At 42.6% G+C, this 26,513-nt stretch overlaps 1 protein-coding gene across 14 annotated transcripts in view; it reads right to left on the bottom strand.

The window, feature by feature from the left end:
• Window positions 1-26,513, bottom strand: part of ARHGAP26 (Rho GTPase activating protein 26) — a 548,614-nt gene that overhangs the window by 57,938 nt on the left and 464,163 nt on the right. The gene's annotated exons all lie outside the window — the stretch shown is intronic.

Raw genomic sequence — 26,513 nt, 5'->3', positions numbered from 1 at the left:
ACCCCATGGTGACAAGGATTTCTATCAGTCTGCTTCATTTCCTCAATAAAACATAATCTGTACCTCTGGTATGTTCCTTTAAAAAACACAGCTATCTGCACTACAGGTGTTTATAAAACTCTTAAAAACTTTAGAGTCACCTGTCAAAGCAGGGCTGAGGCGACACAGGACAGCCTTCTTCTAAGAGAGCTCCTGCCCTCCCATCATTTCTGCAACCAAAAAACCACATGCTTTGTCAAGGTTGCTCTCCACTTGATGCCAAAATACAAAGGACCTTTCAGTACTTCAGCTTAGCTTTTACTCTGCAGTCAGTCAGAACCAGTGAGAGAAACAGCTGCACGACTTATACATTGGATAAAACTGCTAGCGAAGATAACAGTGAATAACCCCCTTCTTCTCTCAGCCTTTGTTAAACCGCTGTTCTCCAGTCTAAGTTTACTCTATTGTGTACGTATTTTGAGGAGGAGTAATGAGCCTCATGTTTTGTTTATCACCAATGCTTGGAGGGTACGTGTCGCCAAATACCTGACACATGGAACACATTTGCCTGCACTGTCACCCAACTGTGCTCTGAATGCACAAATATCACACAGAACTTGTTGGCACACAAAGACCTGAAATAAAAAACAAATGCCTGCACTTAGTAAAGGCTTGTGCATCATGAAAAGCTGGTGTTAGCTGGCAACAGAAGCCAACTTATGTAACGGTTACTGCAAAGAGTTCTGAAATGGATATGATGCCCAAGTCATAAAGCCCTCCTTTGATAAGTGTACCGAAATCTCTCCATTCTTTAGGGGCATATTTATACCTTCCAAGCAAGAAATGGAAGGGAAGGGAAAAAACTGGAGAGGAAGTTCAATCCCTGAATCACAAACTTAAGAGCACACTGGAACTGCGATCAGTAGGTTCCGGGATGGTGTCGACACCAGAGATGGACTGAACTTGCAAACACCCTGCTGCCTCCTCTTCAATTGGAGTAAAGTGTAAGTGAAAACAGATGGTCAGCTTCTGAAGGAAAGCTTTTATTGTTGTCTTTAAAGGGGAGAAACGAGCAAATGTAAGGAAATCTCATGACTATGAAAAATCACTGCTCACCTGAGATTAGAGGTTTATGGAATGCTTAAGGAGAGACGAGCACTTCTGCCAGCATACTTGTGGTCTAAAGAGTTTGCCCTAGAAAGTTAGAAACTTTGGAAGAAAGGAGGAATGTTCTGAAACTGTATTCCCTTCCTCTCCCTTCCTTGCAAATGGGAGAAAACAGACAGTTCCTTCCAGCCAAGGATGGGCTGTATCAGTCTTATCTCCCAGTATCTGTCAGAGCTCCAGATCTGAAGTGGGGCTCACATCCAGGCTACAAACCACCGCCAGGAATGATTAGTCTCTCTCCTGTGCCCTTGACTGATCCCCAAGACGATGGAAGACCTGCTGGCCTGCGGCTCACACAGGCCTCTTTTTAACATCCTGGTTTTGCTTCCTGCCAGCTCTGTGACCTGTGGATGTCACTTCATCCACCTGAAACTCAGTTTCCCCATCTGTAAAAAGTGGTTGTTTACTTCGCTAGGTTGTAAGGAAGGTTAGATAATGTAAAATCTCAAGACTAGTGCCTGGCAGTAGCAGATGACCCCATTCTCCGAACTCTCTGGAATCCCCCATTTTCATCTTTTATATTCTCTGTCCTTTGTTACAGCTTATCCCATCTCCTTCCTGTTCTCCTCTCTCTCCCTCCTTCTCTTAAACTTTGGCCTGAGCTCTTTTTTCAGGCACTCATCCACTGCTACTTATTCTTCTACGTCCTTCTTAACTTCGCAAACTTGCCCAGCCCTTGAACTTCAGTCATACAGGGAACAGAGGTGAGAGAGGGAGAATGTGGTGAGGCTCTTTTGAGTGCCCAACCTTGGAAGCCTGTCCTCACCCAATCACCTCCGAAAGAGCATTTTAAGCATAGAAATTGAGGGTGGGGGATACTAGAATCTGACTGTCTGGGTTCAAATTCCACCTCTACCCTCAGGTAAGTTAGGCAATCTCTCTGTGCTCTTTCCTCACATGTAAAATTGGGGTGATAATCCCTCATGTATTAAAATGTTGTAATATAAGTAAATACATGTCAAGAGCCTGGTACAGCCATGTTTACTGAGTGTTAGCTAGCAACACCACCACCACCATCATCCTAAATTTTATGGAGACTTCACTTCCCATCATTATATTTTCAGTCTTTGAGAGCAAAATTTGTTCTCAGGAATATGAATCAGGCCCTGGACGATCAAACTAAGGTGGAATTTTCCAGCAGCTCAATATGATCCTGGCAGAAGATTCAGTTCTTATCCACACTCGTAGGCTTTGGACAACGTCACCACAAGTTGGAGACTGGTGCATAGCTCAGTGAGTTGGCTGATAGCTCCCCAGCCATTTCTGGCAGGCCACCAGAAGATGCCACCACCCAGGGGCCTGGCCTGAGGAGCTCCCAGAGCCGCTGAGCCAGAGGATACACTGTTCCCGTGTGTTCACGGCTCTCACAGAAGAGAAGAGGCCAGTGCTTTGAGGTACCTGTCACTCCAATTACTCACATACTCAGATGCACTCCTCCCAACACTGTTATCAAAACTAATGGATACTGGGCCCAGGCACACTGGTGTTTGCCGCGTGTCCTCTAATGATCTGTAATGGGCTCTGATAATGAAACCTTTTCCCAGAAATTTGTTTTTTAAGTGAATCAATTTTGTCCAGAGCTAAGTAAGAAGATGATATTTTCTTCATTTTTTAAAACTATAAACTATGTTCTTCTGGAAGGAGCCAGTCAGTTAACTAGGACTAAAATAAGACATTCTACAACAAGCATTTAGACTCAAAAAGTGACATTTTCAGAGGACATGTGAGGAACTATTGGGGACAACAACAAAAAGCAGTATAGATTTGCCTCCTGGCGTCTAAAGACACCAAATCCTTCACCAAATCCACGTCAGAAAGGCCTGCAGAGTAGACATTTGTGGTCTGGGTCACCTCTCCTCTGGGGACAGTACCCCACCCCACCCCCAATACTCACAGTCCTTGTGCTTGGAGTGTTGATCCTCCTCCTTCCAGCCAGGCAAGAAGGAGCAGGAGACACAGGCCCAGCCCAGCAGAGCATCCCACACTTCAGTCACAGGTACTGGACAAGGGACTGGACAGGTGATGCGGTGTGGACCAAGAGAAATCAGGCACCATTCAATGCCTGATTTAAATGCCTCATTCAAACTTTTAAGGAAGAGAGGTTCTCTCTTTTTTCCTGAAGTTGGGCTTTTAAGGAAGTCAGTCCAGCTGGTGGCAACCATCTTACAATCAAAAGGAAAGTGCTTATCTAAGAGAAGATCAACACAGAGGGAAATTGAGCTGAGAGATGGCAGGAGCTGAGTCCCAACAGCAACATCTGAGTACCTGGATCCACGCTTGTGTAAAGTAGAGGTTCCTTGCTTATCAACTATGTAGATGAACCAGTAAGTTCCATGTCAGCCTATGGGAGGTGGGCTGAGTTTTCTGTTACTTGTATCAAAAATCCTGATTGATGGATTTGCCTAAGTTGACAGATAGGGTCTTCAATATAATGAATGACTGCTCACTGAAAAGATGTCAAATTAGGGAAGTTTATCTTAGTGCTCAAGTACCAGAAACATGTGAGGACAGGAATGGTCACCTCTTACGAGAGCTCAGAAAGACCCTGGATTGATAGAAAAGCAAAGATTCCAAAAGCAAAGGCTGCACAGTAACTTCTACAGAGCATGGTGCCTTGTGACAATGTGTCAGCTAGAGGTGAACAGCTGGGATGCAGTTTCCATCATTCACTTACGATTTGAGAAAGAGAATGGATGTTACTGATCCGAATGAAAATAAATACCAGGCTTACTTTAGTGAGTTTAGCACAGTAACTGAAGGCTAAACATAGCATCTCTGTCTAAGGAGTAAAAATAAGCAGGAATTTTCTGTAAGGCTATGCGATCCCTATTTATACTCTCTCCTTATTAAGCCCACTAAGAGTTTAGCCTGTCCCGATTGTCTCCAGGCTGCTTTCCCCATTCTGAGCTCAGAACTTGTCTCTTTCAACTATAGCCTAACTCCAAGGTAAGCAGTCCAAAGCTAAAGGTGTCAGAATGTGTCTGATGTGTTTGGTGCTGGATTGTAGCACAGACAAGAAGAATATAACTTATTTTCAGACCGTTTTGCTTACTTTTTACAACAGAAAACTCAAAGCAAAGAAGGAGCAGCAGAACGTTGTAGGGCTTTATGTGACACTTAGAAATGAAAATAGGCCCTTTGTGAAAGAGAATTTGGCCTAAAAAAAAAAAAAAAAGAAGACTTCCAGATGGTGAGGTCTATTTGACTGTGAAGCAAAACTGTGATGAAAGTAGGGAATGTCTCAGGCAAGTCAATTACACAAGATAAATCGGTAGAAGATGTTCCACTGGGATCCAGCTAGCATAGAGTTCTGGAATGGGAAGACAACATTACTAGGCTTTCCCAGCTTTAGCACCTAAAGAAGTAAAAAATCATATTGACATAAGAAGCAAAACAACTATAATACTGTAGATGAAAAGCATATGTTCAGACAGAGTCAATTATGAGCTGCTCCCCACATGTGCCTGGCACATTTCTGCCTCTGAGCCTTCACCTACTGTCCCTCTTGCCCAGAACACCCCAGTCCTCTCTGCCCAAACCATCTCTCAAGACCCAGGTTCAAGTGTCAATTTGATCACAAACCCTTCCTTTATTATCCTGTTGGGGAATTCAGGAGCACTTCATCCTGTAGCATCCAGGCTTTTTGGTCTTGGTTTACAGTTACCACATATTTTATATATTAATAATATGTATGATTATATAGAAGGACTATATTTTCTTATTTTTTCTTTTAACTTTTTTGAAGTCACCATACTGTACTTTATATCCCTGGGACTTAATAAGTTTGTGCCGGTTGACCACCTTCACCCATTTTTAAACATGTATGTATATATATTTATGGGCTTCCCTGGTGGCTCAGAGGTTAAAGCACCTGCCTGCAATGCAGGAGACTGGGTTCGATCCCTGGGTCGGGGAGATCCCCTGGAGAAGGAAATGGCAACCCAATCCAGTATTCTTGCCTGGAGAATTCCATGGATGGAAGAGCCTGGTGGGCTACAGTCCACAGGGTCGCAAAGAGTCGGACATGACTGAGCGATTTCACTCATATATATTTATATATAGAGAGAGATTATATATTTATATATATTAATGTATTTTATATTTCTGCAGACTCTTGTTTTAAGGGCACTATCTCCAACTAACTCATCTTTAAGGTAATGTGCTTACATATTGAGGACATTCAGTAAACACCGCTGAATGACTAAAGAATATTTTGGCTGCAGAAGACTGAACACATTAAACTAGGGGAATGAAAAGGGTACAAGAAGCCACCTCCATGGTGCTGCTCCCACTATCTTCTGTTTCTCTCTGCACACTGGAATGACAGCAACTGGACTTTCTCCTTGTGCAGGAAACATGGCTGCTCACCATTCTGGGAGCGCAAATCAGACTCTAACTGAAAATTTTTTAAGTTTTAAGTGAAAATTAAAAAAAAAAAAAAGAAAATATTACAGTGGGTCTGGTTTGGTCATGTGTCAAGATTTCCCACCAAGTAACTCTATAAACCCTTATGGTAGAAAGTGAAGAGGAACTAACAAGCCTCTTGATAAAAGTGAAAGAGGAGAGTGAAAAAGTTGGCTTAAAGCTTAACATTCAGAAAACTAAGATCATGGCATCTGGTCCCATCACCTCATGGGAAATAGATGGGGAGACAGTGGAAACAGAGTCAGACTTTATTTTGGGGGACTACAAAATCACTGCAGATGGTGACTGCAGCCACGAAATTAAAAGACGCTTACTCCTTGGAAGGAAAGTGATGACCAACCGAGATAGCGTATTAAAAACCAGAGACATTACTTTGCCAACAAAGGTCCATCTGGTCAAGGCTATGGTTTTTCCAGTGGTCATGTGTGGATGTGAGAGTTGGGAATGTGAAGAAAGCTGAGTGCTTAAAAATTGATGCTTTTGAACTATGGTGTTGGAGAAGACTCTTGAGAGTCCCTTGGACTGCAAGGAGATCCAACCAGTCCATCCTAAAGGGGATAAGTCCTGGGTGTTCACTGGAAGGACTGATGCTGAAGCTGAAACTCCAGTACTTTGGCCACTTCATGTGAAGAGTTGAATCGTTGGAAAAGACCCTGATGCTGGGAGGGATCGGGGGCAGGTGGAGAAGGGGACAACAGAGGATGAGATGGCTGGATAGCATCACCGACTTGATGGGCATGAGTTTGAGTAAACTCCGGGAGTTGGTGATGGACAGGAAGGCCTGGCGTGCTGCGATTCACGGGATCACAGAGAGTCAGACACGACTGAGCGACTGAACTGAACTCTATAAAAAAATCAAATTTAATTATCTAAGCACCCATGTTTTTATTATAACCAGTGGACACCTTTCTAAGATCCAGCACATGTATTTTTCTACTTCTGAAACCAGAATATATCAAGCAGAGTTTACTTTATTAAGAAATCAGGATTATAAATGTCAATTAGCGTCTTGTGCGGTCACACAGGTGTGATCCAAGGGACTGCTGGGTATGATGAAGGGTGTCTTGCTCTTTATGCAGACCTCTGTACTCTTACCATCTTTGTGTATTTTTTTCTCCTAAGTACTCTGTGCCTTGCCTTACCGGTAATTGTTCTGTGAATGAACAAAGTGGACTGTTACATTCCAAAATACTAGATGATGAGAAATCTTCAAGCCCAGTTTGTTAGAACTGTGTGCAAAATAAGGTATATATGTTGGACAGGGCAACTTTAGAAACTGCTCTCCCCTCTGTTTCTGCCAAAAAGTTTTGTAACCTAGTTCCTCTGGCCTCAGATGACTAAGTGGTAGAGGCACCTGCCTCAGGGTCTCCACTCCATAGTGATCACCAGCCAAGGAGAGGGTCCAGCAGAAAGCTGGACTTAGTCAGTTTTATTCTTAGGAAGTCAGGATGGGAAGCAGAGAATTAGACAGAAGTAGAAGATGAAATTCTGTAGAGAGAAGCTATGAGGGAGCACCGAAGTCGTGAAAATCCAAAGCTATGAGTGTAGAAGCCATCAAGGGGAAAAAGATGCACACACAAAATGACAAGAAGAGTAAGCCAGGTGTGAACATCAAGCAGAAACAGTTGGACACAATGAGGGCCAAGACACCTGGCAGCCGAAGGTGGTGATGTGGAGTAGAAACTCCTACTCAGCTTCCTTTTGGTCTTGGCCATCCTCTAAGTGGCTTCACCTCTCTGCCGCCCCAGCTTTTTCCAGCCTTGCCTTAGTTCCTGGTTTGTGTTTCTCCCCATCATACTCCTTCACTCCCCTCAAGTGACCTGAGGGTGTCCAACCAGGTTAGAAACCAGGTGAAGGTATGGACTCTCCCGATCACTCAGAGCACTTGGGGCTCACGGCCATGTGTGCACTGGGATTGGTCTAGGAGGAGGGGCTGTGCTACTTTCTAACTCAGATATGCGGGATCCCTCTTCACCCCATGCCTACCAGGAAGCAGGACTCAGGACCTCAGTACAACCAACCGAGACATTTCGTGTCCTCAGTGATTTTTAAAGTAACAACTATGACACTCAGCAGGGCAGCTAACTTCTATTGAGCACTTATTACATGATAAGAGTCATACTAAGTCCTTTACATGAACTAATTCATTTAATCCTCACAACCTTAGGAGGTAAAGAGTATTATTATTTCTATTAAACAGACAAGTTTTATAGATGTCTAGTAACTTCATGGCAACACAGCTGATAAGCAGTAAAGTTGGGACACGAACTCAAACAAGTCTGTTCGAGAGCCTACACTCTTAACACTGTGACAGCCTGAATAATGAAAACCGGTGGACTTTGTGAAACAACATGAAGAGGACTCATATCACACACCACTTAAGAGAGACTCCTAACATTTCCCTTGAGATAGTTCTGCTCCCCCAAAGCACCACACCCAACTGACAACACCCGCATCTCTCCTCTCTTGTCTCTCCCCAGCCTCTAAAACTCTGCATCCAGATGCCCCATTCAACAAAACCAAAGCCTGGCCCTCATGAGTCTGGACTCCACCTCCAGCTATGCACAAATGCACACTCTAGTCTCTAAGCTTCCACCTGGAGCACAGGCCCACAGTGATGCATGGGAAGGAGTTCTGAAAGAATCACATTCTCTTCATAGAAAAGGGAACATCTTGAGAGGTGGTGAAATACAGGTCAGCTCACCTGAGTAGAGACAACATGTTCTTTCTCTTCTTTACTACAGATTTTTGTATTTCTCAATGAACCTGGAGTAAAGCTAAGCATGAGGCTGCAGTAACACACATCTAAGGTTCTGGTGGAAATCACACCACTCTTCTATTTTGGGGAGCCCCGCATACCACATACTGATTTCCTGGGTTCCAAAATCACCGCAGATGGTGACTGCAGCCATGAAATTAAAAGACGCTTACTCCTTGGAAGAAAAGCTATGACCAATCTAGACAGCATATTAAAAAGCAGAGACATTACTTTGCCAACAAGGTTTGTCTAGTCAAAGCTATGGTTTTTCCAGTAGTCATGTATGGATATGAGAGTTGGACCATAAAGAAAACTGAGTGCCAAAGAATTGATGCTTTTGAACTGTGGTATTGGAGAAGACTCTTGAGAGTCCCTTGGACTGCAAGGAGATTCAACCAGTCCATCCTAAAGGAAATCAGTCCTGAATATTCATTGGAAGGACTAATGCTAAAGCTGAAACTCCAATATTTTGGCCACCTGGTGTGAAGAACTGACTCATCTGAAAAGACCCTGATGCTGGGGAAGATTGAAGGTGGGGGGAGAAGGGGATGACAGAGGATGAGATGGTGGATGGCATCACCGACTCAGTGGACATGAGTTTAAGTAGGCTCCACGAGTTGGTGATAGACAGGAAAGGCTGGTGTGCTGCAGTCCATGGGGTTACAAAGAGTTGAACACAACTGAGTGACTGAACTGAACTGAACATACTGATTACATATTCATATTCTAGAGGAGCATCTTAGGTTTCCGCTTAATATTTTTAATACAGAAGTCCAATGCTTCCTGAGCTATGCCAAGTTCAGTGGGTTACTTGGTGAACTGCTTGTATGAGGCACACCAAGAGTGAAGTGTAAGGCAGGAAGCTGGCTTGGACTGTGTTTCAGCCAGGAGCATTCAGGTCATGGTTAACAGAGCTCTCTATGGCCTGATTCTGAGCAAGCCCTATTCAAAATATCAACTCAGCTCAAGTTCTATTAAGCCTCCCTTTGTACTGCCCCTGGAATTGGTTACTAAATTGTACCTTGAAAAAGATAACTCCAGGAGCTGACATTTCTTTAAGCAGAAGAAGAGCCTGGAAAAATCATCCAAGTTTGCAAAGAAAAATACTCTAAGAAGAGTTTCTTTCTTTGCAATGATGAAGCTGGGTACTTACTTTTGGTCATATTACCTAATAGATTCATACTGAAATTAAAGGCATAATTAGTAATTGGCTTGTGAAGCAGAGGAAATTTAACTTAGAATTTCCTAATAGACAAAGACACAGAAAAAATAGCCCTCACCCCTACAGAGATATGGATGTTGCATGAAATTTTACTAGCAAAACTTCTCTTGACCCACAGCAAGGCATAGTCTTTTCTTACTTATTTTTCCTGGCTACTCTAATTCAGAGATTAAAGTACTACTAATTCTCAAGAACTTTCCTTTTCCATGTAAGGTCACAAAATAAACCTTCAAAGTATGAATTAATTTTCAATTTAATAGGACATTTGGTGTAGGACTTTACACAAAAAATTGCTACAGATTTTTGCAACAAGTATTACTGAACTGCTAACTTTTTGGCAAGAAAAAAAGTATAACAGTCCTAATGAGAAAGTCTCGTTCAGTTCAGTACAGTTCAGTCGCTCAGTCGTGTCCGACTCTTTGCAACCCCATGAATCGCAGCACACCAGGCCTTCCTGTCCATCACCAACTCCCAGAGTTTACACAAACTCATGCCCATCGAGTTGGTGATGCCATCTAGCCATCTCATCCTCTGTCGTCCCCTTCTCCACCTGACCCCAATCCCTCCCAGCATCAGGGTCTTTTCCAACGATTCAACTCTTCACACGAGGAGGCCAAAGTACTGGAGTTTCAGCTTCAGCATCAGTCCTTCCAATGAACACCCAGGACTGGTCTCCTTTAGGATGGACTGGTTGGATCTCCTTGCAGTCCAAGGGACTCTCAAGAGTCTTCTCCAACACCATAGTTCAAAAGCATCAATTTTTCGGCACTCAGCTTTCTTGACAGTCCCAACTCTCACATCCACACATGACCACTGGAAAAACCATAGCCTTGACCAGATGGACCTTTGTTGGCAAAGTAATGTCTCTGGTTTTTAATACGCTATCTAGGTTGGTCATCACCTTCCTTCCAAGGAGTAAGCGTCTTTTAATTTCATGGCTGCAGTCACCATCTGCAGTGATTTTGGAACCCTAAAAAATAAAGTCTGACACTGTTTCCACTGTCTCCCCTATTTCCCATCCTATCTATTTCCCATGTGATGATGGGACCAGATGCCATGATCTTAGTTTTCTGAATGTTAAGCTTTAAGCCAACTTTTTCACTCTCCTCTTTCACTTTCATCAAGAGGCTTTTTAGTTCCTTTTCACTCTCTGCCATAAGGGTGGTGTCATCTGCATATCTGAGGTTATTCATATTTCTCCTGGCAGTCTTGATTCCAGCTTGTGCTTCTTCCAGCCCAGTGTTTCTCATGATGTACTCTGCACATAAGTTAAATAAGCAGGGTGACAATATACAGCCTTTATGTACTCCTTTTCCTATTTGGAACCAGTCTGTTGTTCCATGTCCAGTTCTAACTGCTGCTTCCTGACCTGCATACAGGTTTCTCAAGAGGCAGGTCAGGTGGTCTGGTATTCCCATCTCTTTCAGAATTTTCCACAGCTTATTGTGATCCACACAGTCGAAGGCTTTGGCATAGTCAATAAAGCAGAAATATATGTTTTTCTGGAACTCTCTTGCTTTTTCGATGATCCAGCAGATATTGGCAATTTGATGTCTGGTTCCTATGCCTTTTCTAAAACCAGCTTAAACATCTGGAAGTTCATAGTTCACGTATTGCTGAAGCCTGGCTTGGAGAATTTTGAGCATTACTTTACTAGCGTGTGAGATAAGTGCAATTGTGTGGTAGTTTGAGCATTCTCTGGGATTGCCTTTCTTAGAGAAGACTCTACACATGGACATCACAAGATAGTCAACACTGAAATCAGATTGATTATATTCTTTGCAGCCAAAGATGGAGAAACTATACAGTCAGCAAAAACAAGACCGGGAGCTGACTGTGGCTCAGATCATGAACCCCTTATTGCCAAATTCAGACTTAAACTGAAGAAAGTAAGGAAAACCACTAAACCATTCAGGTATGACCTAAATCAAATCCCTTATGACCATACAGTGGAAGTGAGAAATAGAGTTAAGGGACTAGATCTGATAGATAGAGAGCCTGATGAACTATGGACGGAGGTTCGTGACATTGTACAGAAGACAGGGATCAAGACCATCCCCATGAAAAAGAAATGCAAAAAGGCAAAATGATTGTCTGAGGAGGCCTTACAAATAGCTGTGAAAAGAGGAGAAGCGAAAAGCAAAGGAGGAAAGGAAAGATATTCCCATTTGAATGCAGAGTTCCAAAGAATAGCCAGGAGAGATAAGAAAGCCTTCCTCAGCGATCAATGCAAAGAAATAAAGGAAAACAACAGAATGGGAAAGACTAGAGATCGCTTCTAGAAAATTAGAGATATCAAGGGAACATTTCATGCAAAGATGGGCTCGATAAAGGACAGAAATGGTGTGGACCTAACAGAAGCAGAAGATATTAAGAAGAGGTGGCAAGAATATACAGAAAACTATAAAAACGATCTTCACGACCCAGATAATCACAATGGTGTGATCACCCACCTAGAGCCACACATCCTGAAATATGAAGTCAAGCGGGCCTTAGAAAGCATCACTACGAACAAAGTTAGTGGATGTGATGGAATTCCAGTTGAGCTATTTCAAATCCTGAAAGATGATGCTGTGAAAGTGCCGCACTCAATATGCCAGCAAATTTGGAAAACTCAGCAGTGGCCACAGGACTGGAAAAGGTCAGTTTTCATCCCAATCCCTAAGAAAGTCTCTTGTTAGGGATGGGAAAAAAAATTTTTAACTGCAACATATTCAAATGATCAAATTCCAACTTTTCATTTCTTTCAATATTTTTCCTCTATATATCACTCTAATGGTGCAAATTTTAAATTTTAGGTCATCTAAGATATTAGATCCATAGAGCTTTGTAAAAAAAAAAAACAACATCTGGGAACTATACTATCTTTTCTTTTATAAACCCAATGCTTGAAAATTGGCAGATTCTGAGAGGCAGAAAGTCTCCTGGCTAACAGGATAAAAATGTTGGATCATTAAACCAGAACTCCTCCCCACTCCACTCTCAGTAAACTGGACCAAGGCAGAGAAGGAAATTACAAATCTAAAGCAGATCTAGAAGATGAAGGAGGGAGATTATTGGAAACCCTGTCCGTACAATGTAAACTGCAAAGGCACTTCATTCAACCACAAATATTTCTGAATGAATGACCAGATCACTCACTCATTTACTGCTTAGAATCTGTCTCTCATTGGCAGTAATGTTCCCCTTATGTCCAAAGCTCTGATTTTCCCCCATGTGGACTCAGAGAGATTTTAGCAGAAAGTATTGTTAAGTCTCTTTCCTATTGCCTGAATAGAAGGTATTTATTATGTGTCTGTGGGCTGATGGGGAAGAGACTGTCCCTCAGATCTGGTAGTTCTGGCGGCTGACACTGTGCCGGTAGGCTACCTCAGCAAACATTCAACTGGTGGTGCCATATAACCATATGGACACATAAATTGGAGCAAAGTCTCTGTTACACTGAGATTTAAGAAAGGGTAGAAGCTCAAATAAGAGCAGTCAGTGGTGTTCCTCTGCTAATAATTATTTAAATTGCAGTCTTCACTTGGGATAGTGGCTGGGTCTAATGGCTATCTGAAATGATCACCTTGTCTGTGTCGGTCACTAACACGTGGACCTTGTCTCTACTGGTTCAGTGTGTTTCAAATACCCATGACTCTACCTCTTGATCTTCTGCCAGTTTATTTTCACTGTGACAACCGCACATCACAAGTACCGCCATGGATGGCTCAGGGAATAAGTCCCCTAATTCCACTTTTACACAAAGGGTCAAGAGAATGGTAAAGAGGATATGTGTATGTGAGAGGCTTCTGCTTCTCCCCCAGAGGGAGCAGAGACCTACGTGGCACTCCTATCATGAGGTCTATGCTATAAGGCACAGTGTATGGAAGCTAGGGGAGGGGAGAGTATAGATTTCCTCCAAGACAGGGATGAAGCCAACACACTTACTTGAAGATCAGAAATCTCTCTCATGCTTCAGCTTTGGATTTCCCAACCTTCAAGCAGTACTCTTCAAGTCTAAATGCTGAAGTTCGTGGGCTATAATCATTTCTGTCAGTGATATCTGACGTAACATGACAACAGCCTTGCCAATTTCCTTCTCCCATTCTATCTTTTGGGTGCTGCTGCCCTCAAATTCTAACCTGCATGTTTCACCTGCTTAAATTGTCAAAGGTTTAGAGTACAGTGGTAAGCAAAATAAATTGAACAGGGCTTTCAAATTTTCTCAAAACCCAAGATGATTTCTCTCTATGTCACTGCTAGAGTCACCAGAAACTACATAAAACACTTACTTTCAGTGTGTGTAATCACAAACGGTGTCACTCCTGTCTTTTACAAGAGGAGCTGTGAAGAATGGTAAAAGTACTAAATTGTTCCTTTTCATTAGCAGGAAGCACATGATCTTACTATCCAGAAGGCAGGGATGGGTAGTGAGGAACACAGGTGACTTATGCTGTGTGTCTGAGTTTCCAGAGCAACTGCTAATTAAGATGGAGTAACTCTAGCGTATGTCCATAAAGGTCAGAAGTTAAGGTTTTTCCATTATATATATATATTTTTAAATGGGGCTTTTAAAGGAAATTGGGTAGCTGGAGAAAGACAAATGAACATCAGGTGAAAGAACTATATATAGCTCAAGAAAATGGAACTCCTGAAATTTCACAATGTTGGTTGATAGGATGGGAGAGGAATTCATGAATAGCCAGCTGACTTTCTGGTTTCCTAAGTTAGGGCTTCCTAATTTATTAAGAAATCTGAAATCAGTACAGACATAGAGGTCTAACTGGATCCACTCTACTTAGCTGCCTGAGACAAATTTCCTCTGTTGTCCTAAAAGGGTTATCATTTACTAAACTGACCTGAAGTCATGGACAGACCAACCTTGGGAGAAGTCATTTGGTCACTGCATGAATGATTTAAATACCACTAATTTCATTTAAAACAAACCAAAAGCAACATCTTCCTGTACAGCCCTTATTCTTTAATCAAATGGCAGGTGTCTCACTCAGATTACTAGTTACTGAGGATATAAATGATGTTAAAAAGACAATTCTTTCTTGCAAAGATGTATAGCATAACTTAAAGGAGCAAATAAATAAAAGAATGGCAATTGCAAAATTGAGTATATATTTTAAATTGAGTTTTCAAAACAGAAAAATACAAGCATGTGCTTGTAAAAAAATTCTAAAATGATAAAAAGGGCAGTATTGAAAAATCAATGTCCCTTCCAGCACAAGCCACTGTCCGGTCTGCCTTCATTATAGAAAACCACCCTGATTCATTCTCCTGTATCTTTCCAGAAATACTACAAACACATACACATATCTGTCTGAGTATATACTCCTAGATTCATATATATAAGTATGTACAGTAATGGTTTTCAAAAGTAGCTGCATATCAAATCACAGAGGAAGTTTAAGAAACATACCAAAATTCAGATCCCACCCAGATCAATGAACTCTGAGGTTCCAGGGAAGGGGCTTATGTGCTGGAATTTTTCATTTTCGGCTCCCCAGGTGCTAAAGTGCGGGTGGGCTGAGAGGTGCACACCACCCTACACCTTGCTCTTAGCATGCTCCATATGTGCACATACAGAATGATCTCATTTCTCTGCTTACATTATGATTTATTTTGGCAGCCCTTTACTGACAGTTATCCCTTCTGGTCCCACGGTTTGGCTTTTATAAGTGGCACCACACTATACCTCTGTGCTGGAGAGCATCCACTACTCTCTGGGAGGAGCATCTGCCCTCCTCTCTGGATGCTAACCAGCATGGATTTCTTGTTGGGTTTATCAGTGGGGAGCTCTGGCAGGAGATCAGCAGGAGGAAGGAGAAAGCCAAGGTATTTATTCCCTAGTCTCCCCTTCTGAGAGGTCACCTCCACCTGGCCGAATCCCTTGACCAAAGGTCCTTTCAAAGTACTGACTTGGTAGAAGTCTCTCTCCTTCTGAGTTCTGGTAACCACTTTCTACTCATATCCCTTTGGCCTAAGGATGGTAATTAGTTGGTTGCTACTAGCCCTGGTTTACTGTACTAATAACTCTTGTGATTCTCCTGTTCCCACCCCTTTATAAATAAATTCTCCTTGAATAATGCTATTTTCATTGTAGACTGATGTTTCTTCTTAGGATTCCAACAGGTCAACCCTGGAGGGCATCTATGCCTTTATTTCTTGGTGGACAATGCTGTTCTGGTTACTTCTGAGAACACTGGCTTCTTCACAAAGGGCAACAAGAGGTAACAAGGTTACTTTAACGCAGCCATTTTATCCCTTTTTCTGAACATTTTTGACAATAGCCAAGAAACAGCCCCATTACCTCTACAATGTGCAAGAAGTACTGGAAGTATTCTGAAGCAATGGCTTAGGGAGAACCTCACTGCTTTCTTGGGAAGGAAGCTGACAGACACTGAAGAGAAACAGAACAAACGCAGTGGATGACTAAGATGCAGAATTTCAGGATGCTTTCTTTTCAGAAACAATTTTTCTTTTTGCCATATGACAATCAAATTGACAAAAAGTTACAGGCTGTAAAGGAATCCCTGAGGCTAAATTATCACTCAGTGAAAACTGAGAATTGCAACTGTGTTGCAGTCTAATTAGTGTTGTTCCAACTGGCTCCACCCCATGGAGAAACAATAGGGTAGATGCCTGAAAAGGCTCTCAAGAGCAAACAGGTAAGCCTCATGACTTTGAGCAAACATGCTTGTAGCTTGACTTGTAAAGGGAGTGCTTCTACTGATTTCTATGTATTTTATTATTTGTAGTTCATTTAGTTTTAGTTCTTTTATTTTAAAATTATTATCTCAGTATTTTTAATTGGGTTGCTCTGTGTTACACAAGGATCAAACAAATAAAAATGAACATTGCTGCTAAAACTGAAAGGAATCAACACTAGGGGTTTGTTCATTGGTGGTGAGGAGACAGTCTAAGAGCCAATAAAGATAAGGTAATTTTAAAAATTACATAAGTAACCAATTTATATTGACCACTTATTACGAACCTGGCCATTTAATAAATGTTATACTTATGACCAACCTAGACAGCATATTAAAAAGCAGAGCATTACTTTGCCAACAAAGGTCCGTCTAGTCAAGGCTATGGTTTTTCCAGTGGTCATGTATGGATGTGAGAGTTGGACTGTGAAAAAAGTTGAGCACCGAAAAATTGATGCTTTTGAACTGCAGTGTTGGAGAAGACTCTTGAGAGTCCCTTGGACTGCAAGGAGATCCAACCAGTCCATCCTAAAGGAGATCAGTCCTGGGTGTTCATCGGAAGGACTGATGATGAAGCTGAAACTCCAATACTTTGGCCACCTCATGCAAAGAGCTGACTCATTGGAAAAGATCCTGATGCTGGGAGGGATTGGGGGCAGGAGGAGAAGGGGACGACAGAGGATGAGATGGCTGGATGGCATCACCAACTCGATGGACATGAGTTTGAGTAAACTCCGGGAGCTGGTGATGGACAGGGAGGCCTGGCATGCTGCAACTCATGGGGTCGCAAACAGTTGGACACGACTGAGCGACTAAACTGAACTGATACACTGATATCTCATCTGACTCTCACAACAAGTCTTGAACGCAGGTCTTGGGGCTTCCCTGATAGTTCAGTTGGTAAAGAATCCACCTGCAATGCGGGAGACCTCCGTTTGATCCCTGGGTTGGAAAAATTCGCTGGAGAAGGGATAGGCTACCCACTCCAGTATTCTTGGGCTTCGCTTGTGGCTCAGCTAAAGAATCTGCCTTCAGTGTGGGAGACCTGGGTTTGATTCCTAGGTTGGGAAGATTCCCTGGAGAAGGGAAAGGCTACCCATTCTAGTATCTGGCCTGGAAAATTCCATGGACTACAGTCCATGGGGTCACAAACAGCAACTTTCACTTTCAGTATTATTCCTTACCATTTCAAAGAAGAGGTCTAACTCAGACAGGGCAAATAACTTGCCCACGTTTACACAGCTAGGATATAGCAGAGCTAAGGTTTCACTGCCCAGGCCACATTGGCTTTTCCTTAACACCGGATCCCAAGGCTCACTGATGCTTTGTGCATGACAGAGCCACTTATGTTATGATAGAGCCCATTTCAGTCTTCAGATACCTATGTGCAGCCATACATCTCTATATAAATGGAATCGCTATTTGTTTGCAGGATCTCTGCCATAATAATACCATCCATTATGAGAAACATACTTCCCCACTCAAAAATAGTGTTTCAGAACAGCATTTCCTTAAACTATGGAATCCTGTTTTAAGAGGCTGAAGAGAAGTACTGTAAAACCATCTTCTGTGGTCACATACGTTTAGGAAATGCAGCCTAAGACATGTCCCTTGGGAGATTCACAATGGACATATTAAAGGCACAGAAGTCCTCTTGTTAAGAATCTGTTGAACTAACCCTAACTCCACTCTTTGCACCTGTCTGCCATTCCTGCATCAGTCTGGTGAATGGTGATCTACAAGTCTCACATCTTTCATACATGCTGATGCTGACCCAACACTTTCAGTATCACATACCCTGAGATCTCTTTTTCTGTCAAGACCCAGTGCAAGGATCTTGATTTTCTTGGGTTACATACACAGTAGATGCACAGTAAGAATATCTATTGGCTTGATTAATTGATGAACCCATCCTGTATTGATTTATGACCAAAAGGCAAGCATTTGCAAGGCAGCTGGCTGGCTCCCTTGAGGAGCTTTAAAGGAAAGCACTGGTGAGCTAATTGGATTCCCCTGAGGGCCAAGGGCAGGCGCTCTTAAGCTCCACTACTGTCATCACTGCAGGGACAATCCAAGTGCCAGTGATGACACAGGCATGGCCCTGAGAGCTTTATATTGGTGTATATCCAGATTTTATTCTTGTGGAAGTCAATCAGCCTAAGGCACTGTGACTATGGTTCTCAGACTTGAGGACCACGTGTGAAAATGACCTGCCAGGCTCATTAAACCACAACTGCTGGCCCCCTCCTCCAGAGCTGTCCATCCAGTAAGTCTGGGTGGGGCCTGAAAACATGTATTTCTAACAAGCTTCCAGGTGATACCAATGATGGTGGTCCCAGGACCACATTCTGGGAACCACTGTACTGAGCTAAGACCCTGCCCAGAAAAAGCAGCATGCAGAGACCAAAGCAGCCTACAGTACAAGGTTTTCTAGATTCTTAACTCAAAAAGAGACGTTAAAAATAAGACCTCAAGGCTGTTTCCAACTAGAAATGTGTTTCTAGCTAAGTAAGCATCTGCTTTCCAGACTGACTAAAAAGATTTAAAAGTAGTTCCTGAACTCCAATATGCTTTTAATTTACTTAATTTAGGATCTGGATCTCCCAGTAAGATTCCTCCAAATTATATACATAGGGAGGGAGACAGACAATCCCAGTTCCAATCCAAATCAAGAAAAACAGCCATTTAGTGTTCCTTCCAAATCCACTTACAGGCATAATAGTGCTGAAAGCCATGCAAAATCTTAAGGCTACTTCCTTCCCTAAAGGCACTACCAAAAAGTGGAGATTTAAAATGCTTAACACCTACTTACATATACAAAATACAGCTAACTCCAGAATAAAACTTGTTTATTCATACATTTAATTAAACTCCAAGGTTTCAGAATCTACCATGTCATGGTAAATGGGAGAAATTACTTAAGACTATTTAGCAAGATTAATTAGTTTATAGAAGAAAATGCAGACCCTTTCCATGATTTTAGCTTGTAAAGGGGGGAAGACAATCCGTGTGAAGGAAAACATTTTTCCCTTTTTGATTTCCACTCTGTCAGGGACACCGGCTAAGCACTGAACAGTGTTTGGTCCCCATCTCCTCCCATACCCCCTCTGCCGACCGGCTGGAGATATCCAAGCCCGCAGATAGCCCTGGTGCTTGGGAAAGAAATCCTGTGGGTCATGAAGAGTGAGGCCTGCCTTGAGCAATTTTGTCTGTGGAAAAAAAAGAAGAACCGCTAATAACCAAATGCATTTATCCAATAAAAACTGGATGGGTCACCAGGCAGGATCGCCACCCTCAACCAAGTGAGATCTTGGCTGGGCAGTGGGAAAAGCTGACAGGAAGCCTCTCAGAAAACAAGAATGTGGGTGACATCAGTGACAACCTCTGAAAATGCCAAGGGAACCTAGCCTGGTACCAAATCGAACCTGGCTAGGTATCCAACCTAGCCTTGGAAAAGCTGTGGCCATGGTGGACGCAAGAGCCTGAGATGTAAGAGGGATGGTTCAGGGCTTGTCCAAGAGATGACCACAATCGAGCAGGTGGGAACTACCGTGGGGGTGGTGAGGAGTAACAAGAAAAGGAAAAGGATTCCTTGTGAAAATCATTGTGCTTTCAAGCTATTTTGCAAGGTGGGGAACACTGCCAAATTCTCAGGCAAAACAGTCTGAAGAGATCTTTTATGCTTGGAGGCAGGTGAGAAAAAATATCCTCAACCTAACAGGAAAGATCCTCTTCCCACAGAAAGCTGATTCAACCACAGAGGAAAACTTCCTCTTTCAAATCCCTGCATTCCAAAGAATGACAAATAAAGATCACTGGAGCAAACTCATAGCTGCCTGTTTGGGTGTAACTCTTTTGGCATAAAATAACATTTAGATGGTAAAATTACTTTAAAAAATATGCCATTAGCTATCACTTGTCCAATGCCTCTTATTCATTTAGTGATTTATCTGGACCCAATAAATAACAGTGAGGCATGCAGCTTATCAGGTACCCCGTGGGGTGTGGAGGTTTCCTGTGTTTTAGGAACAGGCCTGTCTACCCCGGTGGGTCTAGGTTTAAGGTGGGGCAGTACCTACCTCTACAATAGAAGTTCCTTCTTTCACTAGTAACTCAAAGACTGACCTGACAGCTCCAGGCCATCAAGACAGGAGGCCAGTGTGGAGAATGGTCAGAACAGCCTGGGACATCTCTCTGCGCCTGAATGACACACACCAGAGGTGAGGGAATAAAGGGACAGGAAGGACAGTGTAGAAGAGGACCCCTGATGAATTACTGATAATTTGCCATTCATAGTGCCGAACACGTAAATGACACAACAAAAGATGATCTCGTTTAAACTTCACAAAACCTTTTCATGGAGGGTATGATTACCCTATTTTACAGATGAAGAAACTGAGGCAGAAAGTCCTAAAGTAACTTGCCTCCTTCCCCTCCAAATCCATACCTGCTTTTCTCTATGTTAATTTTCTCCACAGAACTTTTCAACATTTGCTACCTGAGATTCTGATATTACCTTTCTAGAATATAAAATTCATGACAGCAAAAACAATGCAATTTCTTATCACCCTATCTTTAGGATTCAGAACAACACCTGGCCCACAGTCAGTGTTCAAACAATATTTGAGTGAATGTTGACTGAATAAGTAAAACAGAAGTAGAGATATCTCTCTTGGTGAGCTTTTCCCAGGTTTCATGTGAGAGCAGCTGAAGCAAATTCAGTAGGAGCCAACAGTGCTTCAGAGAAACAACTCGGCCTGGAAGCAGGCCGTGTTTATCCTCTGAATTCCAAGCACTGTTCTCTTGCCTCTCACTGGCCACTAAAACTGGAGAGGTTGACTCTGGCAGAAACTGAAGGCATTTGGCATACACACATCTTTTAGGTCACCAGAAATAACTTGGACATGCATGTGTGTGTGTGTGTTAAGTGGAAAGGACAAGAAAAATCAGCTTTATTTATGGGGCTACTGGGCAGTGAGTTAGTTTTTAGGGGTGGGGACCACTTAGGCAGGGAGAACTCTCAGGTTAGGTTGTTCCATTACTGGAATCATCCCCTGTCCTTCTCTCTATCCCTACCCCAGTGGTATGGAAAAAAGCATTTCCTTGATCAGTTTTAATTTGAGGGAATTACTGCAGTATCTTCAGTCCCTAGGGGGACGTCCCCTGACTTCTTTCTCAGCATTTGTTTACTTCCTCCTTAAAAATCACTATCCTACAAAAAAGCAGAGGCATGAGGCCAGTTCTGTCGGACACTAGGAAAGAGAGAGATGAATTTCTGCTGTCCTTTGTAAGCACCCAGCGAATGACCTCTGTTCTTAGGACAGTTCACCCCACTCTGTCCACCATCAGGAGTAGGGGGATGGGTGCATTCAGGGACACATTCAGGGCCAAGGACAGGCACTGGCCAGCTGATGTTGGTGCCAGGATTAAAACCTAGGTCTTCCTGCTTTCCATGTCAGTGATAGAACTATCTTTCTTTTTGCCTCTGCCATCAGCTATGGGTTTGGTTTGGTTTCTTAACTTCTTAGAATCTCATTTATGAGTCATTTTCTTTCAAATAAGATTCTGGAAATGGGAAGCTCATTTTCATATGCCACTGTGGCAGGGCGAGAACCTTCCATCCCCTCCTACTGACCCAGGCAGCCCAGCTCCATCCCAAGGCCATTGCTCATGACTCTTGACTTCTGTCAGTTAACCTTTGCTGAAAAAAACTGGCCCATATTCAGTAGCTTAAAACAACCACAATGTATTACTCCTCATGAATCTGTGAGTTAACTGGGCAGCATTTCTGTTGCTCTTTCCTGGACTCACTCATGTGGCTACACTGGCTGACTTGGTGGCCCAGGTTCTGGGCTTAGCTGGGATAGTAGGCCTTCTCTCTCCAATAGTCCTTCATCCTCAAGGAGGCTGGACTGGGCTTTTTTACATGGTGACTGGGTTCTAAGAGGATGAGACAGGAAACTGCAGGGCCTTGTGGCCTGGTGTGGAAGTCATATGATGGTCAAATCAAGTCAGAGGGTAAAGGCCAGCCTAAGTTCAACAGCTCCACCTCTTAGGGGGAGTAGCTGCAAAGACTCTCGGGCCATATTTATCATAGGCCTCTGAGACAGAAAGGAATGAACTGGGACCATAAGAAGCAAGGGATTAAAGAGTTTCACCTGTCACCAGAAAACATACGGATTTAAAGTGGCCAAATCTTTTAACTTCTCAGAAACTGGAAATCTAGATTTTAAAAAATCTATTAATAGCCTATTTTTTAGAGCAGTTTTAAGCTTATAAAAAATTGCTCAAAATAACTTAGAATTTTCATATAACTCTCCTCTTTCCCTAAGTTTCCTCTGTTATTAACACCTTTCATTACTGTGGTACATTTATAGCTACTGATGAACCAATTTTGATACATTATTATTACCATTATTAACTACCAACTAAAGTCCACAGCTTACATTAGGATCCACTCTTTCTGTTCTATGGGTTTTATGAGTTCTGAAAAGGTATAATGTCATATCTACTTTTGGAGTATCATATAGTAAAGTATCACTGTCCTAAAAAAAACCCTGTGTCCTTCCTGCCCTCTAATCTTTTTACTGATTTTGTAGTTTTCTGTTTTTCCAAAATGTCATGTGGTTGGTATCATACCATACTATAGTCTTTTCAGAGTGGCTCTATGCATTTATGGTTCATCCATGTCTTTTCATGACTTGATAGCTCATTTCCTCTCAACATCAAATAATATTCCATTGTTTGGATGTATCATAGTTTGGTTATTCATTCACCTGCTGAAGAATGACTTGGTTGCTTCCAACTTGGCAATTATGAATAAAGCTGCTATTTATATTTGTGGGCAGGATTTTGTTGTGAATGTAAGTTTTCAACTTATTTGAATAAACATCGAGGAGTGTGGTCGCTTGATCGTGTTGTGTGATAAGTCTACATTTAGTTTTATAAGAAGCAATCAGCTTGCCTTTTATAGTGGCTTTCTCAGTTTGCATTCCCACCAGCAATGCATGAGACTTCTGTTGCTCCTTATCCTCATCAGCATTTGATGTCAGTGATTTGGAGGCTAGCCATTCTAATAGGTGTGGAATGATATATCCTTGCTTTAATATTGAGCATACTGGTCCTTTATCAGATATGCATTTTGCAAATGTTTTCTTCTAGTCTGTGGCTTGGCTTTTCATTTTCTTAATAATGTCTTTTGCAGAGCAGAAGCTTTTAGCCTAAATGAAGTCCAACTTACCAATTTTTTCTTTCATGGATTATGCTTTTGGTGCAATATTGAAACAGTCACTGCCAAACCCAAAGACACCTAGTTTTTCTCCTATGTTGTATTCTAGAATTTTATAGTTTTGCATTTTACACTTAGGTATATGATCCATTTTGAGTTAATTTTTGTGAAACTTGTAAGGTCTATGTCTAAATTCATTTGTGTGTGTGTGTGTATGTCTAGTGGTTCCAGCCAGTATGAAATCTGGATTTTTTTGTGAAGTGACCTGATCTTAAAGGTTGGTTCAATTTTTTTTTCCCCCGGTGGTCATGCTGAGATGACAACTAAGTTACCCTTCCTCCAATACACATTTCCGTAGAATACTTTTCTGCATCCTGGATCACCTCTGCCTCCCTCATCCCCTTACCTGAAATGCTCTTCCATCCATTCATATCATCTTACCTAGTGGCCACCTCACATTTCGTCTACTCCACCTTTCCCAACACTAGACTGGCTTGTGTACCTAACAAATACCCAATTAAGAGTTGTTGAACTCTATATGCACTTCTGAGCTCTAAGTTGCATTTAGCACTGTCGTTTACCGCTGTCTCTCTTCCTCAACCAGAGTATAAACTTCTAGGGAGGCCCAGAATTCTCTCCTTCTCCTTTACCACAGGAAGCTCAGCAGAGGTCTGAGCACAAATTTGGTCAGTGATCTCCACCGACCATTTCAGATAAGCTAAAGTGCTCTTTGATCTTTAGGAGAGATGGCTGAGGACCTTCCAAAGACAGGATCCCCAAAGTCTTGTCCAAGCAAGGCTGAAATGGTAGCATCTCTGATTCCGATGCCAGCTTTAGCATTATGTCCACACAAACAAGGGGACACTCATCCCCTTGGAGAATTAGGAAAGATTTACCAATGAGACAGCAAAATATGGCCTCCGAAGTACCAAAGATGCCGAGTCACAAATATGTTTCTTTCATTATGATTGTTATGTGGTCAGAAGGATCATCCCAGTCATTATGAAAACAATGAAAAACAAATGAGTGAAATAAAAAAAAAACGGACAGTTTTCTGGTGACTGGTTCCCCACCTTATGCCTAATTTATATTCAACGTAGTGGGAATCCCCCACCCCTTGATTTGGTCTTGTGTCCTCATCTGCATCATTAAGTGTTCCCCATTCAAGGAGTTTGGTGCACCTCAAAGTGAGCAAGGATGGAAAGAATGAAAGGGTCCAGTGCTGAGACCCAAGTAGCCTGGACTGGTTGTGACAGAGCCCAAGCACCACAGCAGAAGGTGCTTCAGACCTCTCAGAATTCACAGCCTCAGGGAAAAGCTGCGGCTTGCATTTGCCAGGGTAATCTCGAGTCTGTCTGTGTATGGTCCATCCAGGCCAATCCCAGGCAGAGAAAACCAGGCAGGCACAAACTGGGTGACAACCTCTCCTGGCTCTGGGTTTCAGAAATGGGTGGTGAACCAGCTGCAGTATGGAGCCATTGACATGGCCCTCATCAGGGCTGAGGCAAACCCCAGTGTCAGCACTGCTTCTACCTCAAGAGCAGCAGCCTTCCCGGAGCTCAGGATTCCCAGGTATCACTTAGCTATTCCCTTGAATGGAAGACAACAGCCCAGCAAGAAACATACCCACATTCCAGCCTCCCATCCTCCACCAAACAAGGAGACTGTTCTTGGCCTCATACTCCCTTCCCTGGGAAAGCCCCCAAACCTATAGCAGGTAGGCATGTGTCCTGTGGATGGCATGAAGCAGGTAAAGTGATAGCTAGTGTTTTACATAAAACAAATCTAGCTTACTTAAAGTATGACTTTTGTACATTTCATAGCACATGACAAATGACTGGGTTCTCGAAAAAATCACAACTAGACATCAAAAAATAAAAAGTCACAAGCCCCCTCATCCATGACCTGTTTAAAGGACACAACCCCCATTTCCATGTAACTGCTGAAGCAGCCTCTTTGGACACACTATACTCAACAAAGCCTCAGGGGTTCCCAGACACCAGCTGCTGAAAACAGAGCTTCAAGACCAGTAGTTGGTGCTGCTGGTGAAAATCAGGGAGTGTTGAGCAACTATGCTCATGATGAGCAACAAATAACCTCAGCAACTGCAAGGTAGAGAGGCGTAAACAAAATGGAAGAAAAGGAACCAGAATCTCCTTAAAGTCTAGGAAAGCAGTGTTAGGAGACCCTGAGGGAGCCATCCATCAATGGAGGGAGGCTCCATTGGCTGTGGAGAACCAGAAGGGACTCACTGCCCACAAGCTGAACAAGTTACATTATTTTGAACATTTGAGGATACTTCTTGGTAAACAAACACATCATCTACCTCATAACAGGTAAGTAATTAAACTTCTTGAATATCAAGGTAGGATTTAAAGCTGTCAACAATTAAAAAGAGACCTGATTTTCTCAATGTACAGTTTCATCTTACACTGTGGCTGCATTTTCTAAGCACCTCTTACCCATTTTAGAGTCATTTCTCATTCCAACCCTTAGTATCCCTTAGTCTCTTCTAAGGAAAAAACATGTTAGACCCATTTTGCGGGTCTGTAAATATGTGAGATAGAATGGCGGGGTGCAATCATGCAACCACAGCAAGGAGAAGGGTAGGAAAGGTTCTAACATGCTGGTGTCTCACCAAGAGAAACGACTGACCTGAAGGCAATTTGTGGCTGAACCTCAAACTATTTTCACCAGAGAAAGGCAAAGTCAACTCTGCTCTTCCTGAGTTTCATACAACTGTGGCCGGAGGGTCCAGTTGTTCTGGTCATGGCCTCACATTCTTTCTGCAAAGGCTTTAGTGGATGAGATTTATGGGGTGGTCTGAAGAAGCAAGCTAAGTAATGTGGGATGCAACCACAAGAGAGAACTTTCTGGCCCAAGCAGAGTAGATCTAGTTTCCGTGGAGGATTGGACAACCAGCCTCAAAATTGCCTGTCTCAGCTGTGGGTGCTCAACGCCCAAGAATGAAGCAACAGAGGTTCTTCTCTTTTAGAGCATCTGCTCTGTGATCATGGTCATGCTAAGATTTGAGGA

The sequence above is a fragment of the Odocoileus virginianus genome, chromosome 3, assembly GCF_023699985.2.
Source record: "Odocoileus virginianus isolate 20LAN1187 ecotype Illinois chromosome 3, Ovbor_1.2, whole genome shotgun sequence".
In the NCBI taxonomy this organism is placed as follows: domain Eukaryota; kingdom Metazoa; phylum Chordata; class Mammalia; order Artiodactyla; family Cervidae; genus Odocoileus; species Odocoileus virginianus.
The sequence above is the reverse complement of the archived record's forward strand: the minus strand, read 5'-3'. Positions and strand labels throughout refer to the sequence as shown.